We start from the raw sequence: 19,614 nt of genomic DNA, 5'->3' as shown, positions 1-19,614 counted from the left end.
CAAGAAATAGAGAGTCTTACCCACATTTTGAAGATTAAGAAACTCAAGTGTAGAGAGTTTAAGAATTTGCCCCAAATCTCAATGCCAGGAAGTGGTTCAGCCAGGATCAAAAATTAGTCTCTCTTAAGTTGTCTGTGGGTTCTCTTTGCACTGGGCGACCCTGGTGCACAAGGCCCTTCCTGCAACATCCGGCTGATGCATTCGAAGTGTCAACCCTGCACGCACACTCTGCACCTCCTGTGTCACCAGCCATTCCAGACTCTGGTACACGTGCAGCAGGGATTGGGGACCCATAGCCTCCTGGACTGTCAGAGGCTTCAGGAAGCTCAGGGAACACCTGGTACAACCCCTCACCTTACAGACCAGGATATGGAGTCCTGGTGGGGGCAGGGTTGGGGGAGGGGCGGGTATAGAAATGATCTCTTTGTTCAGGGCCAGGTTTTCAGGACAGAATCATTCATACATGTCCTGGCCGACTTCATAAGCCAATGCTCCCAAGGCACAGTGTGTCAGAAGCGTTCTGCCGCTTACAGCATGGAGGTGGGGACTTGAGGAGGGGCGGGGAGCAGGGAGGAAGGCAGAGACTAAGAGCGACTGAGTGAAAAAGAGAAGGAATAAAAAGAAAAGAAAGAAGAAGGAAGGAAGAAAGGAGGGAGGGAGAGAGAGGAAGAGAGAGGGAGGAAGGGAGGAAGGAAGGAAAGAAGGAATGGAGAAAGAAAGAAAGAAAGAAAGAAAGAAAGAAAGAAAGAAAGAAAGAAAGAAAGAAAGAAAGAAAGAAAGAAAGAAAGAAAAAGAAAAGGGGAAGCTGGGCCTGAATTCAAACCAAACATACTCTGTCGGGACTGAATTCTTTTTGTCTACACGTGTCACGCACTCAGCATTTGGGAGGATGCCCTGGCGGTCTCAAGAAACTAAGTCAGACACAAAATACACCATTACGACTTAATATATCCACTAGGTAATTTGTACTTAACAGAGAGGTATCTGGGACCGTTGGCCTCCTCCCCAGCCCACCCTTCAGGCTCCCAGCCGCACGGTGGGAGGTAGGCCTCAATGCGACCTTTGTTTTCAATCTTCTGATACCAGGCGGCAGTTAGAGGCCACAAAACTGCATCGGTGTCCTCTGAGATCCTTGGGAGTGGGGGGGCCCTGGACCCCATTTCTTCCAAAGGGAGACCCGGCCCAGGAAATGCATCCCTGATTCTGGAATGAGCCCCCAAGGCCCAGAGCCCAGGGAGAGATGGGAAACAGAGTACCACAAGCTCGCTCTGCAGCGAGTGTTACCAAAGCAACTTCCACGCCCGGTCTCCTCTGTAAAATCAAGGCTAGTCTGGTGGAAGCCGGCTCTGAAGGTGGCCAGAGAGCCTGGTTCCCGTCCCAGGCCTGCTCCGCGCTGCCCAAACTGTATTTGGGTGTCGGTGTCGCTCTTCACCAGGCTAAACACGCCGGGCCTTGCACCGACCCACCCCCCGCCCCAGGATCTGCAGGGCAAGCTGGGTGGTGGTAAGGACATAATTTAAAACTGTTGCCTAGTGTTCTCCTAAGCCATGCCCTACTTTGAAAAAAAAAAAACAAAACAAAACCCTTCATCCTTCAGGCAACAGCTGGAAGGCTTGGCTGAATGGTGCGGTCTCCATGTGGAGGGTCACAGAGTACTGATCTAAGGGCTGGGAAGTCTTGCTCACCCAACTGTTGACACTCAGTAAACGGGACAGGCGGGGCTGCTGTGGGCATCTGAGGAAGAAGGCCCCCGCCCCACCCCCAGCCAGAGAAAGAATAGGAAGCAACTTCTATTCAGGGTTCACAGGGGTCCCCAGCCCCCCTCCGCCCCCTGCCAAAGCCACCGGGGCCTTTCCCTGCCTCCAAGTTACCTTGTATTATAACAGGATTAAAGTATATTTAGCTCCTCTATTAGCATACTTTAGCCCCATTTTGGCCTACTTAAGGCTTCCGGCTGGCTTTGATCAGTTTTGCGTCCTACTGGCCAACAGGAGGGCCCGGCAGGCCAAAAAAAAAAAAAAAAAAAACCCAAGTGGGGGTGGGGAATCAGACTGTGAAATTATCCTGATGCTCCTTCTCTTATTCCCAATCTTCCATTGCTTTTCTTAAAAGGCCCAGTTTACCCAGAGTGGGCAGGAGGAGAGGGGAAGGGAGCAGGAACCAATAATAATTAGGTCTTAGTGGGAAGAGGAGAGAAAGGGTTTGAGCATCTCCTAAGAAAAGGAGGGGGGGAACCCTATAATTTCTACAGTGTCTGCCTTTTTATTGCTTGCATTTGCATATAAATTAAATCCATATTGTAGCTTTAAGGCAAGCCCGGGCTTAGAATTCCACCCAGCTCGGGGTCCCATTGTCTTATATCCCGTTCTAGGCGGCAGTGAAATGAAAAGGGAGGGAGCTCAGAGGAAGGAGAAAGTCAGCTTTGTCGCGTTTTTAATTTGCCTGTTTGTTTTCTCCGCCAATTACAGGCAAATTAATATTTAAACTTTGGGAGGCTGTGAGGAAGTGCTTACAAAATAGGTTTCCGACTCCAGGGTGTGCGGCCTTCTGCTTTCGGCCATCCTGGGGTTGAAATTTCCTGGTGGTGAAATGAAAAATAATAATCGTAATTAAGTAACAGCTTGGACCTAGATCCTGTTTCGATTTCTTCTCTCGTTGTGCTAAGGGCGCTGAGATTCCATGGTGCTTCTGGAATGATTGAAGGTGGCCAGGGAGGGCTTTGGCGGGATATCCCCTGTCCTAGGTTTTCCTGTGGACCGGAGGTGGGGCCCAGCGCAGCTCCCCCAAAGTGGCCTGGGATTATACTCTCATTCAGTAGAGCGTAGCCAGGGAGCAATCAGACGCTGGGATAAGCCTGTTTCAGAGCCCCATATGCTATCCTAGCAAACACATCATGGTGGAAGTGATCTCCTAAGTGAGATCTGCGTAAAACCCGACGGGGGGCGGGGGGCATGCTTCTCTCTCAAAAACATTCCATTCGAAGCAGTGGAGAGCAGCAGTCTCCCCCCACCTTGAGTTTCAGCTTGGCCCAATCATAGGATGGAAAAACACTTCCTTAAACTCCTGAATCAAAAAGCAATCAATTACACAAACTTCTAATAAAATGTTGGGGAAGCAGGAGGCCCTAGCGAGGTCCAGGTATCCTTTCTGTAGGATGTGTTGCTTGGCTTATTTTATAAGTTAATACGTGTACCCTGCATTGAGCCCTCTTCCCTCCCACTAGCCTCACCTCCCGATCACTGGTGCTTCTCATTACTGGTGCTGCTGGGATGTGTCATCTAATGTGGGAGGAGGCGCTTCATGAATTATTGTTGCTATTAAATCCCTCTAACAAATCTCCATTCTGACATGACTTCAATAATCGGTTCCACTGTGTCCTTGTACCGCTTTGGAGTCCCTCACTATGCTAAGCCCCCTCAAAGCCAGTTTCTCGAACCTGTGCGATAGCCTACATCTTTCCAGTGTAGGCTAGTGGTTTCCTGCCTCTACTAGCCTTCTCGTTCTGTCTAGTGGTTTCCTGCCTCTACTAGCCTTCCCTCACCACCACCGCCCCCATAAGGTTTCTTTCCTGGAAAGACAGACAGAAACACTGCAGCTTCCCAAACATGGCCACCCTTTTCCTTGTATTCAGAACCTCAGAAAAAATCCGGCTTCCCCCATGATGCAGACACTGCCTCTACCCTCCACCAAGGTCTTGTGAATTTCACTTCCGTTTCCAAAGACCCCTCCAAACGCTCCCGTTTGTCCCGGAACTACATGGCTGGGCTCCGCATTTTTTATTTCTTTGAAATAAGCCCCTTCGTGACTCCTCCCTGACCTGGTCCCACATGGGCCCTGCCAGATGGGAAGCAGTTTCATGGTGAGTCTAACTGGGTGTGTTTTGTCCATTTGCCTGATCTGTATCTCTCTGGAAAATGTAAGCTGCCCACACTGGAGATGCCAATTCCAGCATCCCCACTGTGTGTTCAAAAACAGAGAAAGTTCAACCTGATAATCCAACCCATGAAATCTTAACCTGAGCCGAAATCAAGAGTCAGATGCCTAACTGACTGAGCCACCCAGGCTCCCCTGATAGCTAAACTTTTAAGATCAGTCATTGACTGACTAGATGTATCCAGTTGTTCCTAAATAACACTAATAATAAGAATGATAGCTACTAGTCTTGACTGTTGACTCCAAGTCAGGCTCGGTGTTATGTGCTTTATGGCACAAGTTATCTCTCACTTTTTATGCTGACAACAACTCTAGATGAACTAGGTACGATTATTATCCCAATTTTACAGGTTATGCAACACAGAGAGGTTAAGTAATTTATCCGAAATCTCACAGCTTATAATTTGCACAACCAGGATCTAAACCTAGGCCACCTGCCTAGAGCCCATGAATTAATGTAGCCATCTGCCATGGTCTGAGAGTGTCACCTGCACTAGGGTCACGTGGGGCTCTGGGAGGCGTTGAGACTCCGTGCTGCATTCTCACTCACATCAGACTTAATGACAGCCCTGCGGAGGGGAGGTCATCCCCACTTTGCTGACGAGCAGCGGAGACCCAGAAAGCTTCAGGCTCATGCTCTGATCTATTGTTAGAAGATAAACCAAGGCACATTAAAATGTCTAACAGATGATTAGAGCGACAATGGATTCACATGGGGCAGCACCAAAACCAAAAGTGGTTAGGAGTGCTCTGTCTCCAGGAGCTCGGAGAAATATTGATTAAGAGAAAACGCCAGAACAAAGAAAGGAAACTCTTTGATTGGCTAGAGCCAAACACCTCGTTGGCCGTCTCTGATTGGTTGTCCTTCGCGTTTTGATTTCGTAACCTTGAGACATTTACAGGCTTAGATGTTCGTTTCCTTCTGTAGGTCGCAATGCCATTAGAGTCCCCTTGTTTAATTAAGTTAACACTATAATCCTCATGTTCGTAGAGTCCACACCCAAAGCCAGGTCAGCGTGATTCCAAATGCCGTGTTCTTTCTGCTCTGCCACCTGTTCCCAGGGCAGATCTTACCTCAGAGAATACAGATAATACCCACTGAGCTCAAAAGCCTGCTGACTTCATCACCGGTCTCGTATCTGCAGACTGGCACTCAACACTACTCAGGCAGGTCCCTGCAGGTCACCCTAGGCCCTGCAAAAGGCTACCCAACCGTCCCTATCCTCGCAGACCTTACCCTGCCGGGACGGGGAGGAACAAAAGTCAGACAGACACTTGGAAATGGGCCTGCCATTTGACCCAACTAGCCATTTGTTTGCAAGATCACTGGCATTTCAAACACTCCATTTTGATTCCAGTGTATTGGGGGGGTCCCCAGACCTTCTGAGAGAGTCTCGTTCCGCCCCACCCCAGGCCTCCTCTGGCCCACAGCTGAATCTGTCCCCGACACAGCCTCATTCTCCAGCCTGTGCCTCGCCAAGGCCACAGTCAGCCAGGTGCAATTGCCATGATAGGTAACACTGGCCCCGAGACCCTCCTTTCTGAATCTTCCATAGCTGAATTAAATGTTTGTCGTGGTTTTTTAAACCAGGAATAGACTCACGTGATATGAAATTCAAAAGAGACAAAAGAGCGTAAAATATCCCTCCACCCTATTCCAGACTCGTGCTCAGCCAAGACCTGTGCTGAGAGCCAGGCACTTGCCCTTCCCAGAGGCCACCACTGCTGTTTTGTGTGTGTATCCTTCCAAAGAGAATCTGTGATTCACACAGTAGTTTCAAATACGTAGGCACCTACGTGGGCACGCGCACACGTATACACATATTACCATTCATGCAATGGTTGCACGTATTCCAGCATTACTTTTTCCACATAACAATATGCATTTGGGATTATTCCATCTCCAACCAGAGCACTGGTCCATTTTTTTTAAATGGCTGTGTAATATTTTGTTATCTGGATATACCGTAATGTATCTAAGAAGTCCTCTGTGGTTCTTAATTATTTGACTCTAACTCCTTTGTTAGAGCTGTTGCCAGCATTTCACCGATAGGCCTTGTGTCTGTTCACTTTGCACGTGTGCTAACGCATTTCTAGGAAAGACCCCTGGAGGTGAAAGGGACAGTGCATTTTTCATTTTGAGAGTTATTATCAAATTACTGCTCACAGAGATTTTATCAATTTATACTGCCAACAACATCATACAACAGTTGTCTCTTTCCCCACAGCCCAGGCCGGCACTAGGTGATGCGGACCTTTTCGATCTTTGCCAACTGGATGGGTAAAAAAGCAGTATCTCATATTTTAAATGTACCTTTCTGCTATTATGCACCAAGTAGAGCAACTCTGCAAATGTTTTAAGAGCCATTTGAACCTCCTTACTGTAAATGATGTCTATGCCCAGATAAATTTTCTGTTGAGTTGTTGGTTCTTTTCTTACTAATTTAGAATGGCTCCTTACATAATAAAGAAACTCACTCTTTCCCCGTATGATGAGTTGCAAACATTCCCCCCAGTTTTTCTTTCTTTTTTTTTTAATATTTTATTTATTTATTTGACAGAGAGAGAGACAGCCAGCGAGAGAGGGAACACAAACAGGGGGAGTGGGAGAGGAAGAAGCAGGCTCCCAGCGGAGGAGCCTGATGTGGGGCTCGATCCCAGAGCGCCGGGATCACGCCCTGAGCCGAAGGCAGACGCCCAAGGACTGTGCCACCCAGGCGCCCCATCCCCCCAGTTTTTCATTTCATTTTGCTTATGGCATTAGTTTTGTTGATGTTTGTTTGTTTGTTTTTCCTTAGTGGCCTTTTCTTTATGGCCTGGATTCTCGTTTCAACCCTGTCCCAAACTATGGTTATTTAATAAACACGGTGATGCGTGGGGATGCTGGTGCTATTCTAAGGGATGGGAGAGGTTCACAACGCCCACTGAAATTCCAATGGCCAGTCATTCAGCACCTCCAGATCGCTTTCCTGGCCTGTAGGATGAAGGGGTTAGACTAGTTGCTGTATAAACTCTGTTCAGCTCTGGCTTCTGAATCAGAGATGCCCCTGGGCCAAGGGTCTTGCTGTCCACTCTCCTAGCGGGCACTGCTTCTGGAAGCAGATGTGAGAAGCTTCCCCTTGGCACAAGGGTCTTGACTGCCCCGAGCCACAGATTCTTGTCCCCCACCTTTTGGGCGAGCCTCTCCCACCACCTCCACACGGCAACCAGGCAGGGGGACGAATTCAGACCCAACACCCTGTGGCCTTGACAGCACAAAGCAGACGGGAGTCTGGGTTACCGCAAGCAGCATTTAACTTCAGCCTTCCTGCCAAAGCCTCCGAAACATCACCTTCCACATGGATATCCCCAAAGCCCCCTGGCTCTGCCTTTGGAGCCACTATTTAGACCCACACTGCGAGAACTGTCATTGTGCAGGAAAACACACACGTTTATGTTCCACTACCGGGATAATACAAGCACCCCAGACTCAGGGGGGTTGGGCCAGGTAAGAGGCTCCGAAGGATCCGGACGGTGGCAGCCGTGCTGGCCTTGGGTACTGCCAGCATGGCTTTCTGGACAAATGCTGATTTCCTTCAGCTGGTCTGTGTCCTCCCCTGGGAAATTTGTATTTCTTCCTGGCATCCATCCTACATCTTCTCTGGCTACCACGGAGACAAAGAACTCCTTCCCTGGCACTGAGAAGGGCTTGTTTTAGTCAAAGAATTCCTCTCCAGCCTCTCAAAGAAGGTCCTGGTCTGGGTCTAACAAGTCCTTTTCTCCCTCCTGCCCTAATCCACAGCTTCGACTGACATTTTCTGAGGTCGAAAACGTGCCTCCCCAACAAAACAGCAAATCCTCCCCCTCGGGCCTCACAGCAAAGGCCTGTCACATAGACCTTTTACATAATTTAAAGGGCGTTAGGGTCTTTGCAAAAGGGAACCTTCTTTTACACCCCCAGAGCTGGCCAGTCATTTCTATCTTTAGGATCACGCTTTTGGATCAGAAAGAAGGAAGACCATTCTAGCCCAATACTCCATTAAAATGGACTGTTTGAAATGCCCTGGGCTGGGGCTGGGTGCTGAGGGCAGAGAAATGAGCAGGCCCGTGCCCCCAGGCAGGCAGCCAGGAGAACACAGCCAAGTTCTAGTGGACAAAATTCACGGTGCTGCCTGGGAGAAGAGCCCGGTGTAGCAGGCTTGCTGATGTTCACCTTGGGAGACCCAAAGAGTGCGTGACCTTGACAAGACAAGCTGTCGGGCCAGGGAATGTCACAACCAAGACAGCTTTGCTGGTGGCATCAAAGGGGAGCAGGAAGAAGAGGGGCAGCTGAAAGAAGGGAGGAGCCCAGAGCACCTCCCAGTTTTGCCAGAAGTAAAACCTGGATCCAGGCTTGACATCGCGTGCCTGCCAGAGCCGGACCCAAACACCCCTGGAGAGCCGCGCTGTAGCCACGCAAGCCAGGCCAAGGGATCGCGGGCGTTGCGTGACTCAAACCCAGCACCCATTCGAGGGAGAGGAAACAGGCTTGCATGCATGGAATGATTTATCCGAGGTCACCCAGCTAGGAACTGGAAGCGATGAGATGAAAACGCGAGTGTGTTCACCCCAAACCCACAACTGCACTAGCTGAGTGGGATGAAGGCCAGAGGGACCCAGAAGCCTTTGTCCTTTCTCTCTGCTTCCTGCCTTGTCCACTCACCAACACAGACCAGAAACAGGCCTGGACCCCAAAGAGATGGTCTTGCTGCACGTTCAAGCTTCTCCACAAGGGCAGAGTTAGGACTAGACGGGACGTCAGAAAGCACTTGTTTCACGGGGGTTCCCATGTGCTCCAAGGAACCCAGGGGGCCCTGAGGCATGGCCTGCACAGCGTCCAGACAAGGCCAGCCTCCAGGCTGCAGGGGGCTCACCATCCTCAGCCAGCCCAGCGCCGCCGTTGTCTTATGAAACTTTTGAATAAGTGTTATTTAAACAAAGGGATCTCGGCCCCAAATGTTTACAAGCCACTGATGATGTCTGAGGCCCTCAACAGGGTCCAGCAAGAGGATATCAGACAGTCCAGCTGCTCTAGCTGTGGAGGCTTGTGCTGTGCTGAGTGCAGACCCCAGGTCTCTCCCGGGAAGCCCTGAAGTCCAGCTCCACCCTCAGCCCGGGAGCACTTGAGAAAGTTGAATGGCTGGGCAAATGTGCTCCTGTGCAGGCAGGGCAGGCCCCAGCCTGCCAGCAGCCCAGGAGGTCCGGAGGACCTGGGGGCATTCAGGGTATCTGAGGGTCCCCAGGCATGAAGGACCAGAAGAAAATGCCTGTTTCAGGTCAAAAGGCCTGGGTTGGGGCAACAGCTCGCACACAGCATGAATGCAGCCAAAGGTCTACACATGCCACAGGCAGGCCTCTGCCCGTGCAGGTACCGGCCAGCCAAGTGTGGGGTCCTGCATATATCTGAGTGATCCTGGATACCTTGGCCTCTCTGGGCTTCATTTTCCTCAGCTACAAAATGGCGCCCATCATATCTTCCCGACAGGATCAACCCTCACTCTGGGATCTCACGCTCATAATTTGAACTCCCGTGCCTCGGTTGTCAGGTTAGTCAAAGGGGCTTCACAATTCCACCTACCTCATATTCTCACAGGAGTTAAATGACTTAATCTGTGTAAGGAACCGAGGACAGTCTTGCACATAGCAGATGCTCACAACTATTAACGGTGGCCATCGTCCTTATTGATCATGGAAAATCATCACGGCTGTGTTGGGGTGCTTGGGTGAGCTCTGGCTCTCTGGCCGTGAGGCCCTCATCTGCTATGTGGCTTGGTGTTCCTCATAGCACGTGGAAGGTTCTTCAGCCCGCTTGGCACTCAAGTTCCTCTTTTGTCTCTTCAATATCCTCTCCCTGAGCGCCTCCCCTACGTCAGCAGGTCCTGAAGATACTCAAGGCCCCCACAGGGCCTGGCGGCAAACCATTACTATTTTGAATTCGCTGAGGAAAATAATCATTGCGGCCACACCGCCAGGATGACTTGGGCCTACTTGGGAAGCCCCTTGACTTTCACAATGGATTCAGATAACATTTTCTAGATAACTGCCCCAACTCTCCACCTCAGTCGACCAACAGGAGAGATGCAGGCGGCGTCTTTCGCTTCTGCCACGGCATAGAAGCCCTGACAGGAGTGTCCCAACCCTGATGGCCATCCTGCCCTGGGGCCACCGCCCCCTCCCACCTCCAGTGGGCCCCGAGCTGGGGGTCTTGGAAGCAGCAGGCCCCAGGCCTGGGCTCGGACTCTTGCCCATCTGCACTGGCATTGTTCCTCCCAGCCCTTTGTCTCTGGCTTTCTTCTCGCACAGCTTCACGAGGCTTCCAGGATGCGCCCTTCTGAGTGTGGTCACCATCATGGTGCGTGCACACACACACACACACACACCCCACCTGCATCTGCATCTGTCAGGCTCATTTGCATAGAAATTCCTCCCCAGCACCCCCCCCCCGCCCTGGCCTGGGCTGCAGTCCTGCTTGGCAGGCCTCCACCTGCCCCGCAGCCATGCCCTGGCAGCCTCTGACAGCCCTGCGCCCTGCCATGGTGCCTGCCCCTGCACATAGGCCCTTTAGAAATTTCATCCAAAGGGCATTAAAGCCGAGTACTTGCGGAAAATCGGCTACTTCCAGAGTTTTCTCTTGCTCTCTCTCTCTCCTGGCTGCTGCTGGCGCAGGTAGGCCAGAGCCCTCTCCAGAACAACCCATTTTACTCTGACATGCATAGTTTGCCCCAGAGCCCTAAAAGGCAGCCCAGCCTCCCGACAGGAGCTGACCAACACCATCCCAGACGAGACAGGGAGGCTTCTGTCCCTGCACCGGCCTCTGCCAAGTCGAGCAAACTGGGTGCTCAGGAAGGTCGAAAGGGGCAATCCACCTGCCTCCAGGCACGTTATCCAAGGACTTCAGCTGGGTTTCCAGAAACTGAGCCTCACAACCCATTCCGGAATGTCAGATCTGGTAGGCAGTCTGGGCACTGCCAAATCTGAGTCCCTCGTACCTGTTCCCTGGGTGTGATGGGACAGGAGCCCAGACTTGAGAGTGGGCGTGACCGCCACCAGCATTGGGGCATTCTCAGTACCACTGACTGGGCACCCGCTATGTGCAGGGGCTGCTCATTCGGTCCTCACCACAGCCCTACCAGAAGGCTCTGTCAGCCTCGCCTTCTTAAAGATGAGGAAACTGAGCCCAGAGCTGAAGGAAATTGCCCTGAGATCCCACAGAAACACGGATGAGGATTCAAGCCCAGGCAATCTAGCTACCACACTCTTAGCCACCTCACTGTGTGCCCAAATAGGATTAGACCCAAATCCTCATGCTGCACTCGCTTGCTGTGTGACCTTGGGCAAGTCACTCCATCTCTCTGAACTGTTAAGATGGCGGGAATAATGCTTTCTTTACCATAGCTAGCAACAATGGAGAACAGACCTACGCATAATGAGGCCTTGGTAAATCCACCCATTTGTTCCTGCCTGATCCTGGTGAAATCTGAGCAAAGCCTCTCACCCTAGTGGGGTTTAATATGGCTGCTACCCTTATTTGCATAAACCCATTATTAACAGGAACTGGCTCCCCCAGCGAACACATCCAGCCTCACGACGGAAGCCAGCCCGAGTTGTGAAAAGGAAAGGGTCTGCAATGGGACTTTCTCAGGGTCACAGGTGGGCTCGCCTATGAGGTATACCTGTAAGCTAGACTGTGCCGTTTATGTGAAGAAACCTTTAAGGCAGCATATGGCCATCCATTTAAAGCTTCCGTGCCTTTGCGCCTGCTATTCCCTCTTCCTGGCAGCATCTCCTTCAGGGAGTCTTCCCTGACTACAACTATGTTCACATACCCCTGCTCTGGGGTTCCTTAGCACTCTGTCCCAGCACTCACGACCCCACTCTCTTCTAGCACTTACCACTCCATCTCAGGGAGCTGCTTCGCGACTTCCCAACTCAGTGGTTGGTCTTCACCTTTCCAAGTGCAACTAAATCCCCTATGGAGTTTTTTGAACAGACACATGCCCAGGTGGCCTCCGTGAAGCTTTGAGAGAGGTGGGTCTAGCACGGGACGCATGGAATCCGGGTTTGAAAAGCTACAGTGCAAGCAGCGGGAAGCCTTCGCGGCCAGTCCTGTATCCTGGTCTCCATGGTAACCCCAGCATCTAACAGAGACCTGCACCCAGTCCATGCCCAACAATTACTCACTAGGTTAATAAGTTTCTGCCTCAGTTCCTCCTATCCCCCCATTTTTACCAACCACTGTGCACAATTTTGAGAATACAGTGTCAAACAGGTAGGGAGATGGAGAGGAAGGAGAAAGAAATTGAGGGATCTGACAGTTACTTGGCGACCTCAGGCCGCTGAGGGCCCTTTTAAATCTAATTGTTAACAACCGTAACCCTTTTCAAAATCTCTAATTGAAGTATAGTTGATATATGATATCAAATATACAGGCATACCACATACTGATTCAATACTTACATATGTTATGAAATGCTCAGCACCGTAAGTCTAGTTACCATCCGTCACCACACAAAGTTACAACAATATTATAGGCGGTATTCCCTACGCTGTGCTTCTCATCATTGTGGCTTATTTATTTCATAATTAAAAGTCTGGATCTGTTAATCCTCTTCACCTATTTTCCGCATGCCCAACACCCCTCCCCTCCGGCAACCATCGGTGTGTTCTCTATAGTTACGAGTCTGTTTCTATTTTCGTTGTTTGTTTGTGTACTTATTCATTTGTTTTGCTTTTTAGGCTTCACTATAAGTGAAATCATATGATGTTTGTCTTTCTCTGTCTGACTTATTTCCTTTTTTTTAAAGATTTATTTATTTGGGAGAGAGAGAGAGAGCATGCGTGCAGGGGGCAGGGCAGAGAGGGAGAGAGAGAGAGAGTCGCAAGCAGACTCCAGGCTGAGCACAGAGCCTGACTTAATCCCATGACCCCAAGATCACGACCCGAGCTGAAACCAAGAGTCGGATGCTCACCTGACTGTGCCACCCAGGCACCCCGTCTGACTTACTTCTCTTACCATAATACTCTGTAGATCTGTCCGTGTTTTGCAAATGGCAAGATTTCATTCTTTTTTATGGCTGAGTAATATTCCATTGTGTATATATACCACATCTTTCTTAATCCATTCACCTAGTGATGGATACTTGGGCTGCTTCCGTATCTTGTCTATTATACATAATGCTGCTGAAAACACAGAGGTGCGTGTATCTTTTCAAATTAGTGTATGCATTTTCTTTGGGTAAATATCCAGAATGATGACTATAGTCTTAACACCCTTGCTCTGGTGGTTCTTGACGATTCTCAAAAGCATTCCTCCTGTGAAGGAGGAAGGGCAAGGATGATCGACCCCATTGCACAGATGGCCTTAAAGAATTTTAGAGAAGTCAGAGCTGATTCTGGTGATATCCCATTCATTTTTCAGTCAAGAAATGAGGCCTATAGGGGCGCTTGGGTGGCACAGCGGTTAAGCGTCTGCCTTCAGCTCAGGGCGTGATCCCGGCGATCTGGGATCGAGCCCCACATCAGGCTCCTCCGCTGTGAGCCTGCTTCTTCCTCTCCCACTCCCCCTGCTTGTGTTCCCTCTCTCGCTGGCTGTCTCTATCTCTGTCGAATAAATAAATAAAATCTTTAAAAAAAAAAAAAAGAAATGAGGCCTATGGAGAGTGAGGGGAGCTCCTGATGGCCAGAGTTAGAACTCATGTCTCCCCAAGTCCCTTGCTGCTGTAGGAGACTGTGTCACTCAGCGGCCAAGAGGAAGGGAGGCCAGTGGCGTGGCCAGCTTGACAGTGCAGCTCTACCTGCACCCTGTCCCAACCTCACTCTCTTCCTCTCCGGCTCTTCATGACGACACATTGAGAGAAGTTCTGGCAGGCCTCAGGGACCACTGGCTCACTGAGCTGGCAGCATGAAGTTCAGCCCCCAGCAGCTCTCTGGTTGTTTCAGGTCTCCACTCTGGTTAGATCCTCTGCTCAGTGATGCCTGGGACACAGCGGGCCGTGCCTCTTCCCTGGAACTTGCCCCGTGGCTTCTAGAATGGCCTCTCCCTACCCCACCCCCATCAAAGTGTCCCTGCCTCTGGTCCTTCCTTGCATGGAAGTGGTTCTCAGGGCTCTCTCCTGGGCCTCTTCTTGACCCCCTGCACCCCTGGAGCCCACTTTTGCTCCCACCCGTGCAACAGACCCCAAACCTGCACCTCTGACCCATACTGTCTCCCAGGCCCTACCCAGGACCGCCATGGCTGTGGCCGACTGAAAGTCTCCCTTGCCACCCATACTCAATAGAATGGTGACAAATCTCACTACCCACCTTCACAGAAGACAAGTCTGTCCTCCACCTGCATTCCCAACCCCAACCACCCCACACCCACACCTGGCTGGAGCCTCAGCCTCTGTCACTGCTGACCCCTCTGCCACCACCAACCCCTCCACTGGTCCTGCCCATTCAGGTTTCTAAGCATCTCCTGGCTTCTTTCTCAGCCAACCCACCAGACAACGTCTCAGCTCCCAGCCTCACCCCTCTACCCACGCTGGGTCAGGGCACAACTAGGCCACATCACCGAGCCCTGCGGGGGCTCAGGATCCCACTAGCCAGCATCTCCGGAGGGCAGGGGAGGGGAAAGGGCTTCTTGTACTGCCCATCACAGTGCTAGACGAAGAAAGAAAGTTTCGTAGAGCCTTTCAACTGTTTTCTGCCACAAGTCACAGTACAAACAAAAAATTACACTGCAATCCATGCACCTAATACACATTTGAAAAAAAGCTCACATTACATTACACTACGTAGGACAGACCGACACCTATTTCCCATCCTATTCCACTCAAATTTATCTACTGCACTTTTTCTGAAAGTTAGTTGCAACCCTGTGAATTGATTTCATGACTCACTAAGGGGTCCTGAAGCAGTTTCAGAGTCACCTGTCTACGGAATTTGCATTTTGAGCCTCGCGGACAGCGCGTGATACCCAGACCTGCTCCTACCAAGAATCTTCTGCTGGTGCAGCTTTTGTGCTGGGAGTTTGGGTGTGAATCCAACAGATGAGGTGGGTTGCTGTGTGGCAGGTCCACGAATGTCCACAAACATCTGTGGGTTGCCAGGGCCTGGCGGATCGGGCCCACGTGTGGGGTGATACACGTCAGAGGATCTGTGTGGCGGCAAGAAGCCACACAAGTGGGTGTGATCAGAAATGTCTGGATACGTGTACACAGGGGAGCTGATAGATATGCACTCGCTCCAGAAAAATCATGAGAATCACAACGATCCGTGTTCCCCGTAGACATGGGTCTACACTTGGCGGCAGCAGGGGATAGAGAGGACTCCTGAGAGAAGCAACCGCGGCCAGGCCCTCGGAACCCAAGGAAGCTCACGAATGCCCGGGGAAAAGCTGAGCCAGCCTGAGGCCTGGCGGGTCCATGGACACAGTCATTGATCGGGGGAGCCACATCAGGAGGAAAAGGGGAGGCATCCGATACCCAGCAGACCCCCCACACACCATGGCCCCAGCCTTCCTATCCCCCACACCGTGGACACTGTCCCCCACCCAGGCTTCTTCCAGATTCCTCCCCAGGCCTCCCCTTGGCCTCACAGTCACAGAAACATCGCAACTGTGGCGGCTCTTCTGAGCGTCTCGTTGGCCACAGCACCCAGTTCACCTTCTATTTCAGCCGGCAGGACCCAGCACGTGTCACATGCCCAGATAGGCCTGATCACGCCTGGGTCTGCCGTTCATACTTACCACTTCATCTACAATATTTTTTAATGTCTAAATGTCTACTCCCTGCGTCCGACCAGGGCACCCCAGCCCTGCTGAGAGCCTTGCAGTGACTTCCGGAACTGGAAATCAAACCCTAGCAACCTGTGCCCTGGTCCACAGGCCCTGCCTGCTCAGCCTCCTGGAGCCGTCCCCCCACCCCGCACACCCTGCCCCCTCTTCCCACACCTCCCTGAGTGCTGGCCTGGGCCACACACCTCTTCCCCCAGAACTTCATGTGCTGATTCCTTCTCATTGTGCAGAATTTGGCTCAAACATTAATTATCCCCTCAACAGTGTTGGCACAAGAGGATGGGCTTTGGGGAAAGCCTACACCAGCTTCTTCCTCCCGTAAAATCCTAAATGGCTCACTCCCAAAGACGCATCCAAATAAACTCCCAACTTAAGAATAAACCATTTTGAGGCAGACCCTCTAGCCCTGCTTTCCAACCAAATAGCCCTCCAGACCCTTCCATATAAAATTCAGCTGCCACCACTGACCTTCGAATTTAAACATTCTGGGAAATGCTTATCTTTGTGTTTACCTGTTCATTGGTTGTCTCTCCGAAGAGGCTGTAAGGTCCATGTTGGCAGAGGTCTTGCCCGTCTCATTCAGGCCCACATTCTGGAGCATAGCAGGTGCTCTGCAAACATCTGTTGAATGAATGGGTTGACCATCATTTTGCCAGGCCCACAGCCAAAGCCTCCTTATACAGAGACAGTTGTCCATCATCAACACCACCGAGTTGTTCAAAACCATCTGAAGGAGAAGGGAAGGAAAAAGCAGTAAGGGAACTAATGTTTACTGAATGCTAAACACTTTGCAAACATGCATACGTTCAATCCTCATAGTAGTTGCAAGAAATAAACATCAGCCACCCTGGCAGAGCCACCCCATTCTCCTGCCTTCCCCCAGCCACATGTACCCCCAAGGAATCTCTGTCAGTTGACTTATTGCCTGTCCTGCCCCCCCACCCCTGCTGGCAGCCCAACCCCTCTGTGTTCTGCTCCCACAGTCCCTGCCCACCTCATGGGTCCCTCGGTGACAAGAGCAGCAATAAAGGAGCCCCCCCAAAAAAGAAACAACTAGAAATGCAGCCATGGTGAGAGGCTTCCGTCCATCAGGGCACCCCTGGGTCTGTGGGATACAGGCAACCATTGATAATTTTGTGATCACAAAGACAATATAGGGAAAAAAAGATTCTGATATCAACGTCAAACGAAATAAAAGCTTGTATCTACCCAGTGTTTACTACTGTCAGTATGATGGGAACAAATGGAGAGGAGCTAGAAAGCGCTGGAGAAAAGTAAAAAATTGCAGTTTGGAGTGGTGGGGTGGTAGAGCTACGCTATGAGTGGTCGTTCTCATTAAGTTTTATTCTTGCTTAAATGCTGGTCTTAAAAAGTAAATATTAAGAGGGAAAGAGAAAAAAAAGGGAGGGAGAGAGGAAGGGAGGAGGGAAGGAAGGGACGGAAGGAGGGAGGAGAAAAGAGAGGGAGAAGAGGAGGAAGGGTGGAAGGGAGAAGGGAAGGGGGCAGAAAAGTAAATCCCTGGCCAATTTTCCCTGGAATCTGCCTGCTGTCCGCAGAGCAGGAGTGCCAGAGAAGCCCTTGCCACCAGTGGGCAGAGAGGTCCCTGGTCGCCAGAGAGAGAGGCAGAGCCAAAGTTGTGGGAAAGAGACAGGTGTCCAACCATGTCACCTGTCCCCAAATCGGCAACCATGGTGGCATCACTCTCAACCTGACCCTCAGAGAGGCTCAGCCTTCTGCCATCACCTCAAAACCAGCATCCCAGCTCCCCCGTCTCTCCTACACACACGCGGCCCCCAGCTCAGTCTACCCTTCCATTCCCTGTTCCCTGTTCCCTTTCTCCTTCAAGAGCCAACTCAAAACTCTCTTCTAAAAAACAAAAACAAAAGCAACTCTCTTCACCCCGGAAGCATTTCTGGATTACCTCCCACTCTGTGACTCTTCAGAAACTTGCTAATGTTTGTCTCCTTCACACTGTGGGATATTTCATCAAATTGCAGCAAATGTCTAATATTTGGAAAGAGCTTGGGCTTTAAGTCCCAGCCCTGCCACTGTCAAGCTGTGTAATCTTGGGCAAATCACTTAACCTCTCCGAGCCTCAGTTTCTGAAATTGTCAAATGGAAATACTGATACACCTTAAGGGCTGGTCTAAAAAGTCAGTGAGATAATATATATGCAAATATCCCAGAGAGGCTTGGGCAAATAGGAAGCAGTCAATAAATTGTAGTTATTATAATGTGTGGCATAAAATTCTATGAAAGCAGTTTAGCAATTGTACTCTGAATTGCATCACCTCGACAAGAAGGAGATGTGAAACTCGCTGAGGAAGAAAACCGCCCCTTGTAAATCTTGTCTCTCCCTGACCCCATCCCTATTCTCATCAGAGCATGTAACCCGTAGTTAGCAAATGGTCAGGCAGCCAGCCTCAAAGACTGTTGAGGTTCAGTCTCGAGACTCTGCCCTCCGGAGCTGGACTGCCGGTCCACGCAGCAGTCGGGGTCAGCTCAGGACTAAGAAGGAGCTGGGGAAAAGGGTGGGTTCTATGTGAAACAGGGCTGGAGACTTTGTTCCTTGGGATTCGGTGCCTTGGGATCGCCAGGCCTCGTGTGCTCACCCTACCCTCCTACACCAGGAGCCTGCAGCCAGCAGAACCTGAGCCCATATTATTTCCTGGAAAGGTCTGGAAGCCAGCCCCCTGGGCTCCCAACTGTCTCCCCATGAATGTCCCTGTTAGGGTCTGCATTTTAAAAGCTCTTGCCAACCAGGTAAGCTAGAATAATATTAATAATGATGATGACTACCATTTATTAAGAGCCAACAATATCCCAGGTATAAGTGTTATTGATTTTTGAATATTTATTGAATAACCACACATTTATTTTCCCATTTTTATTAACCAAAGACACATGTAACTGGCAGCCAGAGCTCCAGGTCAGCATGAAACAGCATCTGTGAGCAGAAGGAGCTGCCCTACCTCCAGCCCAAAGCTAGGAAATGTCAAGTGTGGTTGGCCAAAGCAGCCTTAGCAAGTGGAGGACGGAAGTTCTTCCAGCAGCTGCCTGAAAACACCGAAAACACCGGGACTTACTATAGGTCCCACTACCCCAGGATACACCTGTCAAAGACCTCAAGTAGGGAGCTGCTGAGCTAATCAGATCATTTTATCTTGCAAATGCTAGGCTCCCATCCAGAGATGACAAGAGTCCTACTTAAGATCACACAGCTGGAGGCCGAAGCTGGCCTCCTGACTCCAGCACTCTGTTCTGTGCTGGAAAGCACAGCCTGGCCTCCTGGGGGTAGTGGTCAAGACTGCCAGAGAAGTTGCCCCATGCTCCACGCCTCCTGCAGGGAGTCCTTGACGCCAAGCCTCAGCCTTTCTAGGCAGGCACTCCCGCCCTTCCCCTCGGCCCCTGGGGCTCTCTTTGACTCCGGATGCCCCCCCTATAGGCGCTGAGCATCGGGCTCCATCATGCGCTGGCTGGGTTAGAGTGCCCACAAACATAATCCAAAATAAAATGGCCTAAGCGGGAATTTAGGTATCAGGAAATGTCAAATATCAAATTACCTCCTCTCAAATTGTTTTAGGAGCCTTTGCTTTATCTATGCCACAGGCTCAGATCTACCAGCGTAGATGCCCTCCTAATTAGCCCTCTTCCGGTGTCCTAGGAGAAAGGGTGGGGCATCCCAGGGCTGCGTACAATAGATACGTATTACATACAAAACATTGGCATATAACATATATATGTAAGAAATGAATGGAAACAGGGGCGCCTGGGTGGCACAGCGGTTGGGCGTCTGCCTTCGGCTCAGGGCGTGATCCCGGCGTTATGGGATCGAGCCCCACATCAGGCTCCTCCGCTGGGAGCCTGCTTCTTCCTCTCCCACTCCC

General features: G+C 50.7%; 1 long non-coding RNA gene across 2 annotated transcripts in view; it reads right to left on the bottom strand.

Annotated features, from left to right (window-relative positions):
• The window catches only part of LOC123796571 (uncharacterized), a 69,788-nt gene that overhangs the window by 36,694 nt on the left and 13,480 nt on the right, over window positions 1-19,614 (bottom strand). For both annotated transcript variants that reach the window (XR_015725084.1, XR_006780782.2), the window contains exon 3: window positions 16,240-16,454. This is a non-coding gene — a long non-coding RNA (uncharacterized LOC123796571). The remainder of the gene's footprint in view (window positions 1-16,239; window positions 16,455-19,614) is intronic.

The sequence above is a fragment of the Ursus americanus genome, chromosome 1, assembly GCF_024610735.1.
Source record: "Ursus americanus isolate L20-20 chromosome 1, mUrsAme1.1.p, whole genome shotgun sequence".
NCBI lineage: Eukaryota > Metazoa > Chordata > Mammalia > Carnivora > Ursidae > Ursus > Ursus americanus.
This window is presented reverse-complemented; position numbering and strand designations above follow the sequence as displayed.